Genomic DNA, 25,128 nt, shown 5'->3' on the forward strand with positions numbered 1-25,128 from the left:
TAAACATAACTATATATACTCACGGACAAACGTAAACATACGTGAATATGTAACGATAGGTACATATGTAAAGATACTCATACATATGTACGCATAAATCCGTATTCATAAGTACACAGCTAAACATAGGTATACATACTAAGACATACGTACACATTAGTACACAAAGTAAACATACCTATAAATATATGTACGCATACATAAACATGCGTAAACAAAGGTATAAATATGTACACATCAGTGGAGGCTTCTCCATTGAGGAGAGGGAGGAATAAAAAATGTAGATTGCCCAGACTATTGTAATGAATTAATGCCCTTAAATATGACTACTTTATTGCCTTTGAATATATAATGTTCGTTTCCCTGGGTAAAGGGACATTAGCACCCCCTATCACCTATTGACAATTACTTCAGGGAGGAACGTCCTCCCTCCGCCTCCGTTGACTCCCATTCATTTCCCCGAAAGTACTGGCGGCCGGTGGATAACATGGGTTTCAATGGGAGAGCGGAGGAAAATCCTCCTCTGAGTGGGTGGGACCTTAAGGGGTCTGATTCGCGCAAAAATCTATCCGTCTGCGCTATGAACCAATAAGCAGGATCCCTGGACGTTGAGCACTGTTGCCAGATTGGTCCGATTTCCCACCCAATTGGGCTACTTTTAACCATGTTAGGCTGGGACAATTATCTTTGGGCGGGAAATCTGCCCAATCTGGCAACGCTATCGATAACAAACCCGGTCTGCATTGCCGCGGTGCTCAGTCGAGACGCAGAGCAAGTGAAATCTGCGACATTGTTAACGTCTTATTACAAAAATCCTTCCATTCATTCAGTTACAGTGCTAAGTTAGCGACCAAAGAAAGAGGTAGACCACTTCCCAAAATCAAGGTCACCAGTAGTAATGGCAACGTCGGTGTTGTGAGTGCTACATGGTTTGCTAGGTACGCATGGCTTACTGGTAGCATTACAAGCAATCGACTTTATTGCTGGCCTTGTTTGCTTATGAATAATAGCAAATCTCCAACGTGGGCTGTTCATGGTTTCACTGATGTTGTCAACGCAAACAGCAAGGAGGATTGACCTGATCTATAAATGAAGTCCCTCAATCTGAATAGTTAGGCTTACAGCCCATGTAAATAGTTTTGAAAAAATGTTCTTGTTGTTCTTTTACTAGTTTGTTACTCTGACCGCTCTGTTTGATATTGTGGAAAGGGTGTTAGTGAATGATTCAGAGCATGATGCATTTTAAATGGCATCACTTTGGTTCTTGAGTCTTTTCTTAAAACAATTGTAACTGAAAATAAACATAGCTAAATAACTTCAGTCAGTGAGGGCAAAAATAGGCCCAATGATAGTCCCAGATTTTTTTACAAACTTTTACAAATCAATAGTAGGCCTGATTTGACTAATATGCTTTGCATCCTTTCCTTCTCAAATTACGGTGTTGCCACTGGTGGCTTTGTATACATTTTATTCACATAACTCCCTCCCTGCTATTTTGTACAGTGCAAACAGGCCAATGGCAACCAAGCGCGCAGTCCTTCCTCCCTCACTTTAAAAACCACCAGCCGCCACTGGTACACATACATAAACATACTCACAGATACATAAACAAACATACTAATGTACACACACATAAGCGTGTAATGACAGTGCAAGCACAATTTCTTCAGTAATTGTACGATTCTATATCAGATTCCTGTCCTATTTCACTTTCCTTCCGCTCGTCCATTCAGTATGCACATCTGAGTTATGGTTTGTTTTTTCTTATTGAGAACGAGTCTGTGGTTTGAGGCTAGGTTCAATTAGACAACATGGTTGGTTGTCTGCTTCCGGTAGAAGCTAAACATCAAAGGACTTAAAAACACCTCCTTCACGTCATGACATCAACAAAAACTAGGGAACGGTTCACAGAATTCACAGTTCGGTTCAGATCACGGTTTTGCGTTCGCTACATTTTGGGTTAAGCAGGGGATGACGCATAAAAAACTATAAATAAAACACACACACACGCCCATATATATATACACATACATATATATATAAAAATATATGTAATAACCACACCTCAACAACAAAGTTATGAATACATGATCAACAATGTTATGAATATATCAACAACAATGCTATGAATATATTAAAAAAAAACAATGTTATGAATCTATCAACAACAATGTAATGAATACATCATCAACAAACGTCTCTCCTTGGATACAGATCTTACCAAAGACAAGCAGCTCAGCAGTGTGATTTGCCGTGCCAGCGCTGTTGCTCGCCATGCAGCAGACCGTGTTCACGCCATACCTCCCACCTCTGACGAAGAGGAAGCCTCTCTCCACCCAGGCCTCTGATTGGTCGTCTGTGCCGTTCCTCTCCAGGGGCCTGCCGTTGTGGAGCCATTCTACTGTGGGCTCCGGCGTGCCGCCGGTATGGCAGGTATAGCGGGCCGTTTGGCCCACGGGCAACACGTGGGTAGAGGAGTTGAACTCTGTGATGCTGGGGGCCTCCTTCTCCTCCTCTGTGTGCATCACTGAACCTGAAGAAACCAGGAGGAGAGGAGTGAACGTTTACAACACGGATCTAGAAATGCAGTGTCATACAGTCCCTTCACTCTCTCCGAACACCTGTCCACTAGAGGGCGACCCAGAAGATTCAGACCCAGTTTTCGCACCTGCCATTGCCTACATGATTGAATATCACAGCAGTGTCTACAAAGATCTCCCAGGGAGGGGAAGACACTCCCGCTCAAGAGATTAACGAGTCTGGGGCGGAGCTTGTGGAGAACGCAAAACCGTTAACCAGCTCCAATTGAAACCAATAAAAGCAAACACAAAAAAAGACGCTGAGTAGATGGTAGAGATGCGCAGGCAAAGTAAGATGGTATGGTGTTTTAAATATGAAGATGATCTGCGGTTAATTTGGGGTCCGAGCAGCGAAGCTGCTTGCTCCCCTATTGTTTCTGTAACGTTTTTTTCCCCCTCAAATTCTGTAAAAGTCATATTGCAGCCTATACCGTAAGTCGAAAACTTTTGAAATTTTCAGGTATGGTTACCTATTACCCCCACTACCCATTAACCCAAATTTGTGTTACTTCACCCAAAGGTGGCTTTATTGTAAAAGATCATGAATTAGGCTTATTCCTCCTCACCAGATTGACCTGGACTCCAAATTCTTTCAGAATATTAATCTCTAGAATCAGACGCATTTATAAAACCCTTGAAATGTATACTTTTCCCACAATTTCATATTAAAGCAAAAAGTGATAAAAAGATTCACAGGCTACAAAAATATTCAAAAAATCCCCAGAATCGCCACATAAAATCTTTAGACCAAGCCTCACAAAAATCAAACAGAATTTGTTTTATTAAGTTCCATTTGAGAAATATTGGACAATAAAGTTGAAGCAGTTAGCCCAGTTTTTCTTATCTGACCATTTTGTTATTGTATAAAAAAAACATACGACTATTATTAGATGGATACCATTAACAGTGCAAATGTTCAGATCTGTACTATTTTAAGAAAGCCCTTAATTCTCTTGTGAAATGTGTGCTTAGAGTTTTCTTGATGTTGTGTGCTTATCAATTTTCAAGGTGTGAATGAGGCTTCGTGCAGTTCAGGAATGTCAGTGGCTCAACGGAATAATGCTTTGTACATTTGATCCTTAGGTTGAGTTTGAATCCTGATTAGAGCATTATGAACAAGCTGAACATGACATTCTGTCACCTGAAATTCCTCAGGCAATCAACATTCCGGCTCATTAGTTTCCAAGAAACTGACTGCCAACAAACAGGATGGCATTAAGGGGAACTTCTTCATTAACCATTTTTCCTCCATAATTAACTCTGTCGTATTTATATTTATTCAGTTAGTGTTCTTGAATACAAACGTTTAATTTCCCCAGAATTTCAAAAAAATGTCAGGTACATGCTTTTAAGAAATCCCTTAATTCACTTGAGGAATGTGTGCTTGGAGTTTTCAGGATTTTATATGCTTAGCAATAGACATTTTGACCATGTGACTGAGGCTGCAGTTCAGGTTTATCAGTGGCTCATATATAATAATGGGATAATGCCTTGTACAGGTGATCCTTAAGTTGAGAGTTCAAATCCCGATTATAGCCTCATGAACAAGCTGAGCATGACATTCGGCCATTGCTTTGCAGCTCACCTGAAATCCGAGGCACAGTATTGCATTTAGTGGAACATCTTCATCAACATCTTTCCTTCATAATTATTTGTCAAACTCAGGCGCGTGCCGTCAATATGGGCAGGTGGGGTGCCGAACTCCCTGCAAAAGCAAGCTCCCAAAAAAAATAGTTCCTCAGTAAATCATTGCTCCAAGTTTGTTTTTAATAATGCGATTGTCACATTAACTATCTATAGTTTCTGTAGGCTTTCCGACTATTTTTGGTCTGTTGATATCAAATTGATGGTGGCGATTCTAATTGAGTTTAACGTGTCATGCAATGTGGGGCAGCGGAGCTCAACGACCGCGTCCCTCCGTATATTTCTCGCATGACCCTGCATGCTGCAATAAGAATTGCAATCCGCTAGGGGTGTGACGATACACTCAGCTCACGAGACGAGACGAGACACGATATTCGGTTCGCGAGAACGAGACGAGGCGAGATTTTAAGAAAACTACAATGACAAAATATATGACTGGAACAACAGACTTTTATTTAACCGAGTTGCACATGCATTTAGAAATGTTTTATTATAACTCTTTACATGCATTAAATTGAAACAAAAAAACAGTTGAAGTCAAATAAATTAAATTAAATAATTCTATTTTTTTCAAGTGTGAACAATATTATCTGCAAAACCAAATCAAAGTTCTACTCCGTCAATACAGAGTGCAAATAGTGCCTGACCAAGTATGTCACTGAAAACTTTGTATTGTCCGTGTCTTATCAGTCACTCTACTGCCATTCATAATTTCCGCCGGGTACCCAAAATGCTGCCAAACAAATGATTTAAAAGTGGCGGGGGCATCTTCAACGGTAATACGGGTATTTTCCGACGTCATTCTGACTGCCTATGGCTGCTTCCCCTGCTTCCTCTCCTTCTCCTCCTCTTCTTCTTTTCCTTCTCCTTCGTTAGGTTCTGGCGGGCTAGACGTAGCAAAGGCGCATTACTGCCCCTACAGGCCACAAATAGAAGTTTGGAATAGCTCACAAATCTCGCGAGACAGATTTTTAACTTGACGGGTAATATCGTTGAGTTTAATCTCGCGAGATCTCGTGGCACGAGATCTCGTCACACCCCTACAATCCGCGCTATAAGACGCCCATATGGTCGTAAAGTAGTCTGCCCCATGGTCATATTCTTGTCTAATTACTCCGTCTGTATCTTTCGGCATTGAAGTCTATTTATTTCAGCAGGTATGAAAATTGTATGCCTGATTTCATACCTGATTTAAACAGCTGTTATTGAGAATTTTCAAAAGTGTTGTTATTGAGAGATTTCACACATCGTCGGGCCAAGTTCCAAATCAAAGGTCTGCTTGATTGATGATTTGTATTTCTACTTTTCATGTATTTGCAATGCACTCGCTAAGCCTGTTGTTAAAATAAAATATGGAAGAAATAACTTCACTATAAGGGACATCATATGACGAGTGTTGCGGATGGCACTTCAAAAGCGTGCAGTAACATTGGGCTATTAGTTTATTTTTAATTCTTACTCACAATTAGTTTAGTTAACATGTTTTGATGTAGCTCAAAATATACATGTTAAAAATATATATAAATTGTGGATGTGGTCATACGCCAGTAGTTTCTGCCCCACCGAAATGAAGGGGCACCGCACGCTACTGGTCATACTTATATATCTTCCATTAGTGTGTGCTTGACTTTTTATTTTGCTCGGACCCCGTTAATCACCGCTTGCGGTTATATTTAAAATTAACTTCTTACTATCGGCTATTTCTTGTATGCCATCCTAATTATCTCTTACAAATTTTGTATTGCATATCCTTTAAGGCGATTATAGTATACAAGGTCCTACCAATTTATTTTCAGAATATCTTGTTGTTGAGCCCTGACCCTGTGTAGTAGACCACAATAAAAACCGGACCTTGCGTGAAGACCACAATAAAAATCGGTCCATCGTTGCCTTACGTAGAACTGTAAACCTCACTTAATTGAGCGCATAACAAAGATGAGGGCCTCTGTACTCTACTGCTCCCCCTGCAGGAGGAGGAGACTACCAGCACTTGCAGTAACACCATGCTGCCAGAAGGGGACATCCTTTAATTATTTATTTCTGTTAGTAGTTCAACACTGAATATGCTCTGTTAGCCTGATAACATACAAAAACAATGTTATTTTTGAATGAAATAAAATGACTCATAACTTCTATAAAACCCTCACCGAGTTCACACAGAGGAGTACAGAAGAAATGAGCTCTAAAACAGAATGACATCCTAACATAACAGAACACACAGCCAACCAAGGATGATTTAGACTCACTGAACTGCAGGGAGATTAGGAGAATACTCAGCAGTCCGAATATCAGAAAGACAATGTTGCAGGACTTTACAGCTGTTCAGGAATAGGACACACACACACACACACACACACACACACACACACACACACACACACACACACACACACACACACACACACACACACACACACACACACACACACACACACACACACACAGTTATGTACACAGGGATATATTGATGCTGCATGGCTATCATTCACAGTCCAGACGGTCTCCATACAGTCTGCAGATTCCCTCCCCATCTAGAAGAAACATCAAAAGTACTGTCTCTCTCGTGTTGAATTAAGAACACACTTAAGCAGAAAAAAAACGGATCTATAGCCTATTTGTTGTTACTCCCTGATTATTGACATGTACACACACAGTAATACATTCATACACACAGTTATACATTGATACATAAATATAATACGTGAAAATATTCATTAAACTTTCTTTTAAATGCTATAAAAAGGTCACCTACCAAATCTTCTGTGGCTGGTCTCCCTCGGGTCCAAAGACTTGTCCTCAGGTTCCATAGTGAGTCCAGGGTCCAGTCCAGAGACAGTGTCCATGGCTCCTCTCTGACAGCTTCCAGGGCTTCTTCTCTCAGGCTTCAGCCCTGCTATATTAGCTGGAAAAACGGTGTCACATGTTTTAATTCTGACCAATCATTGGCTCGTTATGATTGGTCAACACGCACACACACATACACACAAGCACACACACACACAACCTGAATGTCAGGAGATGATCAGTCTTGGATGCACTTTAGACTTCATACAAGGCTTTGCTTATTTATACAAGGCTTTATTTATTTAGGCTTTACTTCTCTGAATAAATGCTTAAAAGTAACTGATATGTGCTTTGTGGAAATATTCTCTTCGGTTTTGTTTTAAGAATACAGCATTCTGAGGTATAATTCTTATATATTTACCTGTCACAGCAGCAACCATTAAAATAACGTTCATGTAATGTTTTTGCAACAAAAAATGTAAGTTGTTCAGTGCCTGTCGTTGCTGTAATCTGATTGACAGCATTTATTAATTCATCTATTTCACAGCAGTTAGCTGCCCACTTTAGTTGCCAGCTAAAGTTGTTTGCACACCGCCGTGCGGCAGCCGGAGGGTTCAGCGCGGCGGTGTGAAGGGCCAGTCTTGCAGCCGAAAGATTCAACGCGGGAAAAGTTGAGCAGTACGGCAAAATCTGTGCGAGTTCACGTGGGCGGCAACCGCTTCCTGGTCCAACAGCCGCGGTTGTAACCGCCTCCCCTCTGCCGCTCATCCCTCATTGAAATGAATGGAGGCGGCGAGTTGCCGCGCGGCGGTGTGAAAGCAGCTTAACAGTGCAAAGTGTCCCAACTGTGAGGAATGAGGGCATTTGTTTGGGTTTGCAGGTCAGGTCAAGGACAGGTAAACAAACCACTGTCTGGACCAGAGCTCTACTGGTAACAAACCACTGTCTGGACCAGAGCTCTGACTTGACTTATAGGTTAAAGTTAACTAGTTGATGCTATAGTTAGAGTCAAGCACTGCCTGTTGTATGAATGGATTCCACAATCACAGACAGTGCAATTGTTGTCAATTGTTTGAAGACATGGTGATTGTCTCAGGTCATTATGCTCATGCATGTCACCTCTTATGTTAACCCATATGTGTGGTATAGGGATTTGTTTTATTTGATTATGCATGGCTCATCTCACACATGTAGCACATGAAGCATATTATATTTTTTAAATCAGTTGATTTAATAAATTCACAAGTTGATTTTAATCCCTGAGTACCTCACTGATCTACATTTGATGTACCTGTAATGTTTGAGATATTCTCGCGATAATTCTTGCCACCTATTTGAATGCCATTCAAATAGGTGAGCACAAGTGTGTGCGCGCACACACACACACACACACACACACACACACACACACACACACACACACACACACACACACACACACACACACACACACACACACACACACACACACACACACACACACACACACACACGATGCAAAGGAATTGGCTCCCACAGTCATAGATATTAGTTATTCATTAACTCATCTTACAACTGGGCTCAATAGTCAGTGATATTAGTAAATCATTTACTTCAGGTTATCTTATAACTGAGACAAATTGTCAGAGATATTAGTTGTTCATTAACTTGCTCTTATGGGGTTGTTGAACAGCTAAGGCCTTTAGTAAAGACTGGAACCACAAAGAGGAGACATAATGTCAATAACAAAGAGGGAAAGTTACTGTTAAAGTTCAACCTTAAAGGCCGTGTTGCATTGTTTATTTTCCAACGAATTTGTGCACTGTAAAAAATGAAAAGTTGAGAAAACTCAAAATTGCAAGGCAACTTACTGCAATCAATTTTTGAGTTTTGAGCCCAACAAAACATCTTGGGCCCTATTTTAACGGTCTGAAACGCAAGTGGGAAGCGCAAGTAGCTTTGTGGGCGGTTCTACGGCGCTATCGCTATTTTACAGGCGGATAAATGACACTTGCGTCGCGGCGCAAGTGTCAAAAGGGTTGGTCTGAAGCAGCCTAGTTACCCGTAGGTGTGGTTTGGGCGTAACGTCCAACAAACCAATGAGAGTGCCAGCTCCCATCCCCTTTAAGAGCCATGAGCGCATTTGAATCGGACGAGTTGATTTTGACAGCGCGTCTGCAGTCTCCGATGAGACAGTCACAGATGCACATGAATTTCAAACTGCAAATGGCTCAGTTTATTGCCAAATACTATGGCCTAATTCACACATGGAATAAGGGGTTTTCTTCCACAACTTCAGAAATACTGAGTCCTAAATTTCGGCAAAGAAAACGTATATGATATACCATATGATATGCGGTAACTGTGATTCTATTTAATGATATACGCAATACATATAAACATTGTTTCTTATCAGTATTGTATGCTATCCTAATATGCATGTGTCCCCGCGGTAATAGACATTGCCATTGATTGTATTATGCGTTACGTGTTTAGTTTGCGTGTGTTTAAACAGAGCACACACGCGCGCCCGTGTGTTCATTCTTTTTAACACTCACTCGCGTTAAAACAATGTTTTTCACTATCAAATACTCATCAATCCTAAAAGTTATGGGCATGAAGGCCTACACGATGTCTGTGTCAAGAAAATATGTGTTTGCTGTACGGTGTTTGCAGATGCATTGATTTAACTTATTACCGCTGCATCAGCTGTTCTTTCCCAAATAATTTACCAAGAATGTGCAGCTAGGTAGATGGGAGAGGCAAAGTGTATGCGCGAGGTGCACAAGCAATCCGTATGCATCGCATGCGCATGTATGCATGCGCCCTTAAAATAGCATCTGAACAACGCGCCACTGACTTTGAACCAGGTATTTGGTCCTGGTCAGTAGCGCAATGGTATTCAAAAACGGCAAAATACCGTTTGCGCCAGGACACGCCTCCTCCTTCCGCCGAACCGCCCCTTGGGGCGCATGATCAATCGCTAATTTACCGGCGAGTGGCGGTGGTGGGAAAAGAACGCTCTGCGCCAGTTGTAAACTAGCAACGACACATGCGCCAGTGACTAAGTCACTTGCGCCGGATGCAAGATAGGGCCCCTTGAGTTTTAAAAAAGCTCCATCAACTGATATTATTTTGTTTGTATAATTACATTTTCTTCTTTAGACAAACTTGAAAGTTAGTTATACCAACTAAGATTTTTATATTTTACAGAACTCAAAAAGTAAGTCAGGGTTGTTAACTTAATATTTCAAATTAAGGTTAATAACATTTAAAAAAAAAAACATTTCAAAGAATGCAAAACAAGTTTTAAGTTCACTTTATTAAAAGTAATAATTGGAAACTTCCATTTTACATTTCTGAATGCCAGACAGCAATAGAACATATAGCTAGTTCAGCAGCAGAGAATAGCTGTCTAAATGCAGCAAACCAGAGTGCAGAACAAGTTTGACATGATGGTCAAACTTGTTCTGCACGAGACGGGAGCCCAGGTTAAACGGTGACGCAACTCTCGTGCCTCATACACCGCACAAACCCGAGAGCTGCTGTTACACTAAATTTGTACCGGCTGCCAAATTTGTACCGGGCGCGTCATCCATACGTAATAGTGATGGGAATTTCGATTCACTTAGAAGATTCATAGTCATTTGAGTGAATCACTTAAAAGATCTGAATCTTTTGAGTCCTTTGAATCTGAATCAGTTGAAATTTTGTCGCTGAATGAGCCCAGCAGCCCACTCCCTACCTAATGCGCACGCTCACAGCAAACCACTGTAATGCAGTTTTGAGGATATCCAGGGGAAATACGCGAACATATTTGAATATTAAAAAGGATGCATTGCAAACATCGGAGATGTCGCCAACGTGACTGCTATCTGAATTAGGAAAAACATATGGATTAATTTTTTTTCTCTTCGAAGCTCGTCAAACACAGAAATATTCTGAGAGTTCACATAGTCAGCAAACAACTTTATTTTTAATAAGCTACTTTCATTTTAGAATACAATCTCTCGTAAAATAATGCCTTTGTAACAAAAGAGTTTAACGATTTACATTCAGTACGAGCCCGACCCATTTAGTATGAGTCCATTGAGTTGGTCTTTCACTCAACAGGATATGAGTCCGACCCATTCAATATGAGTAATTTGAGTTGGTCTTTCACCCAGCTGGATATGAGTCAGACCCATTTCATCTGAATCCTTTGAGTTAGTCTTTCACTCAACCGGATACGAATCCGACCCATGAATTCGCTCAGTCTATGGATCTGGATCTGTGTACAGCTCTGTCTACAGGAAGTTCTTATTCAACCACGCAGCTGGCAGCTCCGGGTCCGTATGCTTAATCTAAGTTACTATGCAGATGAAAAACGGATGTGTTAATGTTGTTATAGACCTACAGTTTGATGACATTCGTGCATTGTTTTAATAATGTCGTCCGTAGCAGCCAGAACCGAAAGATTCAGGTTAATTGAGACCATGGACTCGTGACTCATGGGTGAATGTAACGATTCGGATCTTTGAATCCGATTGACTCAGATTCAACCACCACTAATACGTAATCCATTCCAAACCTGCCTGTCAGCAGATGACCGCGTCGTCCGTTGCCGGGCAGGTTTCAAAAAACATTCGCGCTCATGTTGCCAAAGACGAAATAACATAATACAGTTAACGGATCGCTAGATAACACTTGTTTTTACTTTATATTTGTATTGTTTGATCAAATTTAGCTAGTAAACTGAGTGTTTAAAGCTGGTTTCAAAAAACATTCGCGCTCATGTTACCAAAGACGAAATAACATGATACAGAAAACGGATCTAGATAACACTTTTTTTTATTTTATATTTGTATTGTATTTAATTGTTTAATCAAATTTAGCAAGTAAACTGAGTTTTTAAAGCAACTCAAGGACGAAATAGCATAATACAGATAACGGATCGCTATATAGAAGGTTTGCGAATGTTCGTGAACCTTTCACGTCATTCGACGCGATCGCCGTTGCCAGGCAACGGACGAAGCGATCATCTGTTGTCAGGCAGATTTGGAGTGGATTACGTATGGATGACGCGCCCGGTACAAATTTGGCAGCCGGTACAAATTTAGTGTGACACTGCCTTTATTTAACACACACCCAAAACCCACAGCGCACCGCACACCCAACCAACGGTCATGCAAGTCTCGGTAACGGTTGCGCAACACTACACACAATAAATAACACACAAATAATAAAGACCCCAAACCCGTTAACCCCACTCAACCTAACAGAAACAAATTGACAAAAGGCAATAAACCCCTTTTTCCCAACCGGCATCACGAATACCCAGACTCCCCGGGGGGTAGGAGTCGCCACAATATTTACCATCTTGTAAACATGTCATTGTGCAGTGCATAACAATTGTAACAACAGCAACAACATTGCTGACATATCTGTGCCCTATACCACGAAGCTCGCTGAACATACCCAGGCTTTCTTGGGAAAACCTGGATCGACAGAGCCGCAACCAGAGTTAAATGGTACCACGAAGCTCACTTTAGATTCAATTAGTTGAACCAGGTTTTCCGCTTTAAGTTCAGTGCGCGTTCACGTGAAAGGGGCGTTTTTTGCGTCATTTTTCTCACCTTTACGATAGATCAAGCAGTCTATATGAGTATAAGTGAAAAGATTCTGCATATTGTCTGTAAAATAACTATGCCAAATGCAGAATTGTTCGCCATTAATCCAAATAGAATGATGATGATTTAAAAATGCATAAGCAACGTCCATCCTGCCTTATTCTATCATTTAGGGAATTCACTTTAAATACACCCTATTTAAGAAATGTATCGCATGTTTTCGACCGCTGAGAGGTAGCGGCTGTAGCGTAGTGGATTAGTATAAGACCCGAACGCCAGCGACCGGGGTTCAAATTCTCCGGTCTATCATCATGCATTTTACCCCCCATAGATGTGGTGCCAGCACGGCCTTGAAAATATGGGTTCAAGTTCGAAATAAGCACAAAAATAAAATTCCATAAGCTTTAGTGAATAAGTATTCCATATGCATGAGAATTAGGACTTTTTAAGCTTCACATAAATTCGCGTCACTTGGGAGTCGAACCCCCCGCGCAAAAATTTAAGACTGACGCACTACCTCCACTCTAGCACTCTGTCACTGAGACACAATGCGCAACAGTAATCATTGTCTACATAAGGTCCAAAAGGACGATCAAATAACGAACACCCTCTGATGAGAATCTGTATCTCTCATGAAGAACCCCAATTTCGTTGTTTGCACAATGACAATAAAGTCTGAAATCTGAATATCGTCAGACAATGCCAAGGGATCGGTTCTGTCCCGTAAAACCCTTGTCTCCGGAGAAGTGCGCCGGGGTCCACGGGAACACCCACAAATGGTGACGCCATTGTCAGAGGAGGGGCTAGGAAGCTGCGCACGCCGATTTAAGTAGCCGATCTCCGGCTAGACTAAGCCGAAAAACTGCTCCCGACCAGGTTTGGTTGCGAGCATAAGTCACCATGGTGATACAGCGACGCTAAAAGAGATCGACTTTCGTGGTACAACTAACCCAGGCTTGGAGCTCAACATACCTCGCTAACCCTCTAAGCGAGCTTCGTGGTACAGGGCCCTGGTGTCAAATATAAATATGCATAACCTGTAAAAGCACCTGTGCGGCTCACAACACAGTTCCAACATGGAACTGTGTTGTGATACGTAGCGAAGACCCACGACGTGCAGGAATGTAGGTGAAACCCCTGAAAATCCCGTTAGGAAACCCAGTGTCGAAATGCGCATGTGCACCGTAGTTGGCCCAGCCTCAGACAGAGTCTGACTTAAACCCATGTGTCTTGCTAACAAAGATACTACAGTGAGCCCAACTCTTGACCCAAAACTCAACATTGTTGGTTGGACTAAATTGCATTGCACAGTTGACATGAATACTTAATGTTTTATATTCATTTTAATCAGAAATCATAATAAGACCAACAATTTTAAGTTTTTGTTTTTACAGTGTGCAATTTGCTTGTTGGTAATAAAGATTTCAACTGTTATTTATTGTATTTAATGTTTTTAGGTATCACAAAACGGAATGTAATACAAAAAAGTAGGTACTATTTTAGCGGTTTGTTATTGATTCTCATTTACCCCAGAATGCATTGCATGACGTCACGTTGGGGAGACACGGACCAAAGCCGCAATAAGACCCTTGAGAGTAGAGACTAGTAAGAGAGTGTTCAGCAGATTATACAGATACATAGATAAATACATAATGTAGCGGGCCAGTGGGTGTGGGGTTTCCACGCTACCAAGTTGAGTAGATAAATTACACAACACACAGAGCAGTTACAGTGCAGAATGGTTTATTACCTTGTAAATGAAAACCAGGGTGGGAAAGGGACATCCACCTCCTTTATGCTATCGTCCGTCAAACACCTTCCACCTGTCTCTCTCTCGGCGTTCCGTGCTTCAAGGTGATCACACAGATCCTGCCTGTCCTTACCTAGCCCTAGCTTCCCTTGCTCCAGGTCCCCTTCCAACTCCAACTTCAACCTCCCCACATGTCTGTTTGCCAGCCCTCTTAAGCTAAAGCACCCCTGCCTAACGATCCCCAGGCTTGCCTCGTTAGAGGGAGGAAGGCCATATATGGCTTGGGGGTGGAGCCAGCAGGTTGCCAGACCTACCACTCCCCTCACTCCTCCCTGGCGTCTACCACACACCCTCCACCTCAGCTCCGACCTAGAGGGAGGGGCGGTCCAGCTCCCTAGAGCAACCCTCCTGGACCGGGCTTCTGCAATCGCAGAAGATTGCAGAAGCCCGGCTGCGTCGTCTCCGGCTGCGTCGTCTCCGGCTGCGTCGTCTCCGGCTGCGTCGTCTCCGGCTGCGTCTTCGTCCTCTCCGTCTCCCACTGCGTCCTCTCCATCTCCCACTGCGTCCTCTCCATCTCCCACTGCTTCCTCTCCATCTCCCACTGCTGCCTCGTCTCTGGCGGCGGCGGCTTCCCATGCGGCGGCGGCCGCGTCCCTTTCTGCGGCGACCTCCCTTTCTGCGGCTGCGTTTCTTGTGGCGGTGGCGGCTGCGTCCCTTGGGGCGGCGGCGGCGGCAGCTGCGTCTCTTGCGGCGGCGGCGGCTGCGCCTCTTGTGGCAACGGCGAGACAAACCTGCTGGGGCCCGACAGGGCACTGCCGCACCTGCAGCCCTGCCGACCTGACCGGCTGTCATCACTCCCAGCAGCTCCCGGCTACTGGCTATCTGTGCCATGTTCGCCTCTAAAAGCCTCCTCAACAATGCTTCCACGTTTGCTTGTGTGTTGTTCTACCTACTCAAATTTGGATTACTAGCACGCATTCTCCACCATTTGTAGCGGGCCAGTGGGTGTGGGGTTTCCACGCCACCAAGTTGAGTAGATAAATGACACAACAAACAGCAGTTCCAGTGCAGAATGGTTTTATTACCTTGTAAATGAAAACCAGGGTGGGAAAGGGACATCCACCTCCTTTATGCTATCGTCCTTCAAACACCTTCCACCTGTCTCTCTCTCTCTGGGCGTTCCATGCTTCCAGGCGATCACACAGATCCTGCCTGTCCTTACCTAGCCCTAGCTTCCCTTGCTCCAGCTCCTCTTCCAACTCCAACTTCAACCTCCCCACATGTCTGTTTACCATCCCACTTAAGATAAAGCACCCCTGCCGAAAGATCCCCAGGCTTGCCTCGTTAGAGGGAGGAAGACCATATATGGCTTGGGGGTGGAGCCAGCAGGTTGCCAGACCTACCACTCCCCTCACTCCTCCCTGGCGCCTGCCGCAATAGATATTATAGTTAGTATATGCGACACGTGAACCTCCTGAAATGGCGCAATTTGATTGGTTCGCTATCTCGGGATATTGGGCAATATCCCGTGATTGACATCTCAAACTGAGCATTGTTTTCATCGCAAAATGTCAAATTGTTGACTAATAGCCTAGATAGATAGATTCGGCTCAAATAGTATAGCCTACAGGACCACAGAGAACAAGTCTGACTGGACATACACAAAATACATCACATTAAAACTAAACCCATGCGTTGATAGATAGATGGGCTCAACACCAAGATGGCTGACACTGAAGTCACCTGTGTACCTGTGCAGCTCATTTGAGCTGTTTTACTAAAGATTGGAGTTCAATAGTACTTATTTAAGATTATTTTTTGAAAGGAGAATGCCCGCTAAAAAATCAAAAGAAGAGATGGATGAAATAAAGCAATCTCTGAGCAACATTCTACAAGAGATTGGCAAAATTGCCTCGCAGCAAACACAGATACTCAAGTTGTTTGAACAGGTAGACGGCCTCCAAAAGCAACTTGTCACTCTTAAAAACGAGAACCAAGAGAAGAATCGGGAAATAGTAAACCTGAAAGTCAGAATGGATGAATTGGAACAATACTCGCGCATTGATGATGTGATAATCACCGGGTTGAAGACCAGACACCGCTCCTATGCAAACGTCACAGCCTCGGCTGCACCCGGAGGGGATTCCCCACAGGCCGAGTTGGAGACGCTGGAGACCCAGGTCGTTCAATTCCTCAGTGGCAGGGACCTGCCTATTCAACACCAACACATCGCTGATTGTCACGTTTTCCCCCGCAAACAAACCAACGCGCAGCAGCCTCCGGCGATCATAATACGATTTGTGAGTAGAAAACACAAATCTGAGTTACTGAAGCAAGGACGCAAGCTGAAGGGGACCGGCGTTTACGTTAACGAGCACCTTACGAAAAAAAATGCAGATATTGCAAGAGAAGCCCCAGACTCAGGAAAGAAAGTCTACGTGGACAAGGAATTGTAAAGTCTTCGTTAGACTTAATGGAGCCTCACCGGAGGAAGAAAAGCTGCTTATCATAAGGGAGATCAATGATCTGGAGCAGTATGATGAAACATAAAGGACGGCTTGTCTGTCACTGCAGCTGGCCTACTACTGTGATCACCGTAAGGATCCATTATACGATATTTAAACATGGACCGTGTCTTCTCCACTGTCTGGCAAAAAGTTATCCTTGTCTCTCAAGATACCCGCCCCACAGGTATGAATCTCTTCCTACTCTATGTCCTCTTCTGTCTCAAACCCTTTAGACGCCGCAACAGTCTCTCATTCATTCAATCCATTTGAGCTCAATACGGTCAATGATGGAATTTATGAGACTTTCTTTAATCCTGATATGATTTATAATGCCTCAAACTCTGCTAAACTGACGTGTGATTATTTTACTGAATCACAGCTCAATATTATGTTTCATGAGGGGGTCAAAAATGTATTTTCTACTTTTCATTTGAATATCCGCAGTCTGCCTAAAAACTATGATTGTTTGAAACTATACCTATCAACACTGTCACACTCATTTTCAGTTTTAGCTTTTTCTGAAACATGGTTAAATGATGATTTTGTGAGTCTTTATCCTTTGTCGAACTATAATTCGACTCACTCCTGCAGAAACAACAGAACAGGAGGAGGTGTTTCTTTGTTTGTCTCAAATGTTTATAATTTCATCACAAGAAAGGATTTGAGTATTGAGTTCGATACGACCCTTGTGGAAACTATTTATCGACATTGCATTAGGTAATAAAAAAAACATTATAGTCGGTTGTATTTATAGGCCACCCGATTCAGATATAAATACGTTTAATGACGCATTGTATTCTACTTTAGAAATCATTAACAAGGAAAATAAATTGTGTGCATTATTGGGGGATTTCAATATTAACTTGCTCAAAGAGGATCTAGTATCCACAAGTCTTTCTGAACACACTTTACTCTGTTCATTTTTATCCTTTAATTACAAAGCCATCTCGTATTACTAGATCATCAGAATCTTTAATTGACAACATTCTTTTTAATTCTCTGGATTATGAAATCACTTCGGGTTTATTGATGTGTGATATTTCAGATCATTTTCCGGTATTTCCGATTGTGCATGCTATTGATCCTCTTAATGCTAAAGGTACTAATTCTACTTGTGGCCAATTTCAATTTCGTAAGTTCAGCAGAAATAACCTGCTATCTTTCAAAACTGCCATCAGGTACGTCTCTTGTGATGAGGTTCTTGGGCTAAATGATGTTGATACAGCTTATCATCTTTTCATAGCCCTTATTAATTCAGCTCTTGAATCATCTTTTCCGATGAGCAGCCATAAGTCTAAAATTAATTCTTCAAAAGGGAGACCTTGGATTACTGAAGATCTGAAGAAACGCTCCCGTAAAAAAAATACAATTACAAACTCCATCCCTTCTAACATAGAAACTTATAAGAAATATAAAAACAAATTTATAGCTGATATAAGGAAAGCAAAAAAAAAATATTATGCAGTAAAATTCACCCAAGCATCAAACGATATTAAGTCAACCTGGAACCTCATTAATCATTTGTTGAATCGCAAGAAATCTGCAGCAACTGCACCTGCAGAGATGCGTGGGAAAGAGAATGTCCTCTCTAACCCTAATGAAATAGCTGATGGCTTTAATACTTTCTTTGTTAATGTTGGCTCGGATCTGGCATCAAGTATCTTGGACACAAATGAGAACCCTTGTAACTTCATTAAGGGTCAATATTCTCCTCTCAATACCTTTGTGCCTCCAACTTCACAGGAAGTCCATAATATCATAATGGAATTAAAGAATTCAGCGCCAGGTCATGATGGCATAAAGAGCATCTTGATCAAAGAAACCATTGATCATTTAATTCAACCGATAACTCATATTCTTTCTTTATCACTCCAATCTGGAATTATTCCCCTCGATCTAAAAATTGCTAAAGTTATCCCTGTTTTCAAAACAGGTGATACTCATGATTTTGGAAACTATAGACCTATATCAATCCTGCCTTGCATCTCTAAATTATTGGAGAAATTAGTTTATGCAAGAATATCCAAGCACTTAACTGTAAATAAGATCCTATATGCTCACCAGTATGGATTCCGTAAAAAACATTCAACAGAGCATGCATTACTCGAGCTAACTAACTTAATTTCATCCGCCATGGATACTAGTAAGTTTGCCATTGGGATCTTTTTAGACTTAAGCAAAGCATTCGTTACTGTTAACCACAGTATTCTGATTTCTAAATTAAATAGATATGGATTGGACAATATTGCCCTGAACTGGTTTAAAAATTATCTATCTAACAGACAACAATATGTGTCGCTTAATGGCTATTCTTCTACCAAGTCAAGAATCATACATGGGGTGCCACAGGGTTCAATACTGGGCCCTTTATTATTTTTGATTTATATAAACGATTTAGCCATGTCTTGTAAACATCTTTTTCCTGTATTATTTGCTGATGACACTAATCTCATAGCAACTCATAATGACTTTAATCATTTGATTAACTGTGTAAATGATGAATTATTATCAATTGCCAAATGGTTTCCAAGTAAAAGCTTCCAAATTTTTGGGAATCTTAGTTGATGAAAGACTTAACTGGTCAAATCATATAGACTTGGTTTGCAAAAGATCCACGAAGATGATGGGCATATTAAGAAAAGTGTGTCCTCTAATTCATCCTTCTGCTCATTTAACGTTATATTATAGCTTTTTGTTTCCTTATTTGAACTACTGTAATCTGGTCTGGGCGGCTTCATATCCCAACCATCTCAAAAAATGATGTATCATTCAGAAGCGATTCTTAAGATTCATCTCACATTCAAACAGATATGCTCCATCAGCGCCACTTTTCATAAATTATTCTATTTTGCCAATTCACAAATTAAATATCTATCAGATATGTTTATTCATTCACAAGTTTATTTACAGAAACCAAGATCTCCCTGAAAGCTTTCAGTCTTTATTTACTCACTCATTTAACGTACATTCACATCGCACTAGACACAGCAATAATAACAACCTATCTTTACCCTTCTCCCGCACATCACATCATAAATTTAGTATGTCGTATAGAGGCCCTGCATTATGGAATGTACTACCTCCCGTATTAAGATCCTTATCATCCTACTCACTCTTCAAAAAGCAGCTTAAAAAACATCTTATCTTTTCATGAATCATCTTATTACTGAATTTTGATTATTTTTGATTTATTTATGTACTTTGTCTCATTATTTTCTAAAGTTTATTTGTTAGCCTTATAAATATTATTTGTTTGTGATTGTTGACAGGGGTGGAACCCTTGTACCAGCCCACTGGGCTTCGTTCCCTCCTTGCACCATTATTGTAATGTGTGCTAAATAAATAAACTAAACTAAACTAATGGGCAGATAGATGGGCAGATAGAAAAATAATAAAATCAGAAAATCCTGTGCGCGTTGAGGTAACCCGCTTTTCAATGTCTCGGGGTTCAAGGTACGTGTCACACCTCGAAGTCAGGGTTAAGCCGAACTCGGCATTTATTACAATGATCTCTCACACAGGGAACACACGCACTATACATAGGGTCTCCGTGAGCCTCTAATAGGATGTGGTCTCAAGCGCTTCCCTCGCGCCACTCGCTCCTGTTCTCCCCTGTCGTCAGCACTCGTGCTCCTTTTAAGACTGCCTCCTGGCTTTCTCCTCCCTCCGGCCAGGTGTCCCCATCTCCCTGATTGGGGGGAGAGAAGTGATGCTCTCTGTCGCCGGTTAGTGGGTGGCGGCGGTATACGCCGCCCATGACTATACCTCGGACCCACCCGGGCCGAGGTTTGAGGAGCGGGATGCCACACTCCTTCAACTTCTTCTTAGGCCTCAGGTAGACGGGGAACCCGCCCAGGCAGGTATCCTGTCGTGATAGGGCGTCGGCGTTGGCATGCTCCCTGCCCGGTCGGTGGTCCACCTTAAAGTGAAAGTCCTGGGGGGCCGGGAACCATCGCGTCACCCGGGCGTTGGTGTCGCCGAAGTGGATGGCGCCGGCCATCCACTTCAGGGGGGCGTGGCCGGTGGCCAGGGTAAACTCCCTCCCTAGGAGATAATACCTTAGTTTGTCAAGGGTCCACTTGATGGACAGGGCCTCCTTCTCTACCGTTGAGGAGTTCCGCTCATTCGGTAGTAGCTTTCGGCTGATGTACGTGATGGGGTGTTCCTCTCCGGCCCGGACTTGGGAAAGGACTCCCCCCAGCCCCACCTCCGATGCGTCCGTGTGCAATATAAGGGGGGAAGCAAAGTCGGGGGTTATGAGCAACGGCTCCGAGCATAGGGCCTCGCGGAGCGTCCCAAAGGCCTGGTCGGCTGCCTCGGACCAGGTGATCCGATCCGGCAGGGCCTTCCGGGTCAGGTCGTTTAGTGGGCTGGCCAGTGTGGCAAACCCGGGTATAAATCGCTGATAATACCCGACTAATCCTAAAAAGGACTTCACCTGTTTCTTGGTGCGGGGTTGGGGCTAGTCCCGGATGGCGGCCACCTTGCTCTCCTGTGGCCGGACTGTTCCCCGTCCTACCTGGTACCCCAGGTACGCCGTCTCCTCCAGCCCGAGACGACACTTGGCCGGGTTGGCAGTGAGGCCCGCCTTCCGCAGCTCCCCCAGCACCGCCCTCAGCTGGCGGATGTGGACATCCCAGCTGTGACTGTAGATGATGATGTCATCTATATAGGCTGCTGCATAGGCCTGGTGGGGCCTCAGGAGCTGGTCCATCATGCGTTGGAACGTCGCTGGGGCTCCATGGACTCCAAAGCGGAGGACGGTGTACTGGTACAGCCCCCCTGGAGTTGAGAACGCCGTCTTCTCCCGGGCAGCCCGGGTCAATGGTACCTGCCAATACTCCTTAGTTAGGTCCAAGGACGTGAGGTATCGGGCTGGTCCAAGGTGTTCAATCAGCTCGTCCACCCGGGGACTTGGGGTAGGCGTCAAACTCGGAAGCCTCGTTCAACCTCCTGAAGTCATTGCAGAACCGATAGGTTTCATCTGGCTTCGGAACGAGGACTACCGGGCTGGACCAGGCACTGCGCGACTCCTCAATGACCCGGAGCTGTAGCATCCGGTGTACCTCGGCCTGGATGGCCTCCCTCCGGGCCTCCGGAATCCTGTAGGGGTGCACTCTCCCTTCCTACCTTCACTCCCGGCGCCGTCCGGATATCATGTTGTGCGATCGTGGAGTCGGAAGACAACGTAACGTTACCTACCGCGTGACTACCCTGCAATTCCAGCTGGCGCAGTCTAAAGGCTGACTCTACCTCTAGATTTTTCAACGACAGCTGGAATGACCTGTCTCTCTCTCGTTCCTCCTTCCCCTCTCTACGGATAGCCGCCGCCTCCTCTAGGCGAAGACGGGCTAAACGCAGCTTAAAGCGCGCCTGTAACGTCGGACTAGATGGAGGAGCAGAACCGCTGCCCGTGCCCTGCATTGGCCGGATGATATGTGGGCTATTCTATTGCAATGTAAGCTCACTGGTAAGGCTCAGGAGGCGTGTGCCGCTCTTTCCATCGAAGATAGTTTGGTTTACGAGAAAGTGAAAAACGCTGTCTTGCGTGTATATGAGCTTGTTTCCGAAGCATACAGACAACGTTTTCGCAACTTAAAAAAAATATTCTCGAGAGATGGGTGTTCTTTTTGATCCCTGGTGTTCAGCGTGTAAGGTCGATGAGTTAGCCTCCTTGCGCGAGTTAATGCTGATTGAACAATTTAAGGATTGCATGCCCGAACGCACCGTCATTTCCTTAAACGAGCAAAAAGTGACTACACTTCAGCAACCTGCAGTGCTTGCTGACGAATTGTCGTTGACGCATAAAAACATTTTTGTTGGTCCAGAGGCATATTCCAGAGGCGATTTTCCCTCACCTCGTGGGTCGGCGTCCAGGGTGGATGACCGACGGGCATTTCAGACACGCCCGCTGCCATCTAAGGTTGCCGAGGTGTGTCGGTATTGCAAGAAACCTGGCCACGTCATGAGCCAATGTTTTTTGTTGAGGCGAAAGGAGGAGGCGAAATCTACGGCCCAGAGGCCTAAAGGAGTGGGGTTGATTAAGACTGTGGGCCCTATCTTGCATCCGGCGCAAGTGACTTAGTCACTGGCGCATGTGTCGTTGCTAGTTTACAACAGGCGCAGAGCGTTCTTTTCCCACCACCGCCACACTTTCGTGTGTCCGAAAGTGTCTGAAATTGGAGAGGTCATTTCAGGACACTTTCTAATTAAATCTTAGGTGTCCCGAAATGGAGAGGTATATTTCGGACCCTTTCGTGTGTCCGAAAGTGTCTGAAATTGGAGAGGTCATTTCAGGACACTTTCTAATTAAATCTTAGGTGTCCCGAAATGGAGAGGTATATTTCAGACACCAACTGCACCGTTTCGGCCTCAGACGCCACGTTGTCCCGCTAGTCTGGAGCTCCAGAAAGACCTCCAGACCGGGGGCCACCAACCGCACCAGTCAGTCCGATTAGGGGATCCGTTTCGGCCTCAGACGCCACGTTGTCCCTCTAGTCTGGAGCTCCAGGAAGACCTCCAGACCGGGGGCCACCAACTGCACCACTCAGCCCGATTTGGGGACCCGTTTCGGCCTCAGACGCCACGTTGTCCCGCTAGTCTGGAGCTCCAGGAAGACCTCCAGACCGGGGGCCACCAACTGCACAACTCAGTCCGATTTGGGGACCCGTTTCGGCCTCAGACGCCACGTTGTCCCGCTAGTCTGGAGCTCCAGGAAGACCTCCAGACCGGGGGCCACCAACTGCACCACTCAGTCCGAAAATGGAGAGGTATATTTCGGACACCTTCGTGTGTCCGAAAGTGTCTGAAATTGGAGAAGTACATTTCATGACACTTTCTAATTAAATATAGATGTCCCGAAATGGAGAGGTATATTTCGGACACCTTCGTGTGTCCGAAAGTGGAGAAGTACAATTTCAGACGCTTTCGGAAACATACGTTTATTCATGATTCTTTTTAATTCATAAATTTATGGACTTATATCACTTTTATTCAAAACAAGACATTTGTGTGTGGATCAGAAATGTGTTTGTGAAACTTATTTGTTGATGGATTTATTTTACATTTATACCTGCCGATATCCATTTGTGTGTGCATTGAAATGTATTTGTGAGAAGAGTAATTTATATAAAAAATCAAATACATTTGTTAATCCTTCTCTGTGCATCATTATTAATGAGACTGTTCTGACCCCATAAAAATTGACAAACGACGAGTTTCCAGATGTTTTTTGTATTGAAACGTTTCAAACACAGAACATGAATAAATATTAAGAACTAAAAAAACATGAATAAATATATATAACTAAAACACGGAACATGAATAAATATTAAGAACTTAAACACAACACGAATAATAAATATATAGAACTGAACTACTGAACGGTTAGTTTTTTCAGGGCAATGACTGCCCTCCTGCTCTTTCTGGGAGAAATCCCCACTCACTCCTTGACCTTTCTGGCCAACCGTTGGGCCACAGAGGGCCTTAGCCTCTTCTTCAAGGAGCCATCACAAGGAGTGGAGGAGGAGCCAGCAGCAGCAGGAGCGGGGGAGGAGGAGCCAGCAGGAGCGGGGGAGGAGGAGCCAGCAGGAGCGGGGGAGGAGGAGCCAGCAGCAGCAGGAGCGGGGGAGGAGGAGGAATCGGATGAAGGCTCCTGCTGTGCCAGGCAGACAAAGAGGTCCCTCATCTGCTTGGCCCGTGGTAAGTTCTTGTGGAGCGCATAAAAGCGCTCTTGCGTGTGGGCGTCGTGGCACATGATTTCACTAAGACTCCTTTGGACCACTGAGTTGTTGGTCTCGAAGTTCTACAAACAAAGGAAAAGAGGGGCAATTACAAACAAGAATGTGTTTGCATCGAATGTGTGTAACGGAAGCAAAATGCAGCAAATTGACCAATTCCTTATCATGTGTTTTTGATACTCACGTATGTGGCCACGGCTGAACGGATGTCCGTCAAGCTTGGGGACCCGGGGAGGCCCATCTCCCCCCAAAGCTTGACGGAAGTACTTCATCAAGTCCTTTGGCTCCCCCCTTCCAAAGGAAGTGAAAAAGTATGAGTTCTGGGGCAGGGAGCGCAGCCGCAGGCGGAGCCACTCCCTGCACCACCCGTACTCGTCTGCGTCCAGATAGACCTGGGTAACCCCAAACTTCCTTACGGTCCTACCTCTATTGTTCATTGTGAAATTCAAATGCCTACCCTTAGAGTAATTTGGTGTGGTGCATGTTATTCTTTGGAATAATAACCCAGCATAAATTTACAGGTATTAAAATATCTTC

General features: G+C 43.7%; 1 long non-coding RNA gene across 1 annotated transcript; it reads right to left on the reverse strand.

The window, feature by feature from the left end:
• Positions 1-2,480: 2,480 nt before the first annotated feature.
• Positions 2,481-7,130, reverse strand: LOC115544286 (uncharacterized). Its single transcript, XR_003976829.1, has 3 exons — positions 6,976-7,130; positions 6,470-6,541; positions 2,481-2,533 (listed from the first exon to the last, which is right to left on the reverse strand). It is a non-coding gene; the product is annotated as an uncharacterized LOC115544286 (long non-coding RNA).
• Between the last annotated feature and the right edge of the window lie 17,998 nt (positions 7,131-25,128).

Source organism: Gadus morhua, chromosome 5, assembly GCF_902167405.1.
Source record: "Gadus morhua chromosome 5, gadMor3.0, whole genome shotgun sequence".
NCBI classification, from domain to species: Eukaryota; Metazoa; Chordata; class Actinopteri; order Gadiformes; family Gadidae; genus Gadus; species Gadus morhua.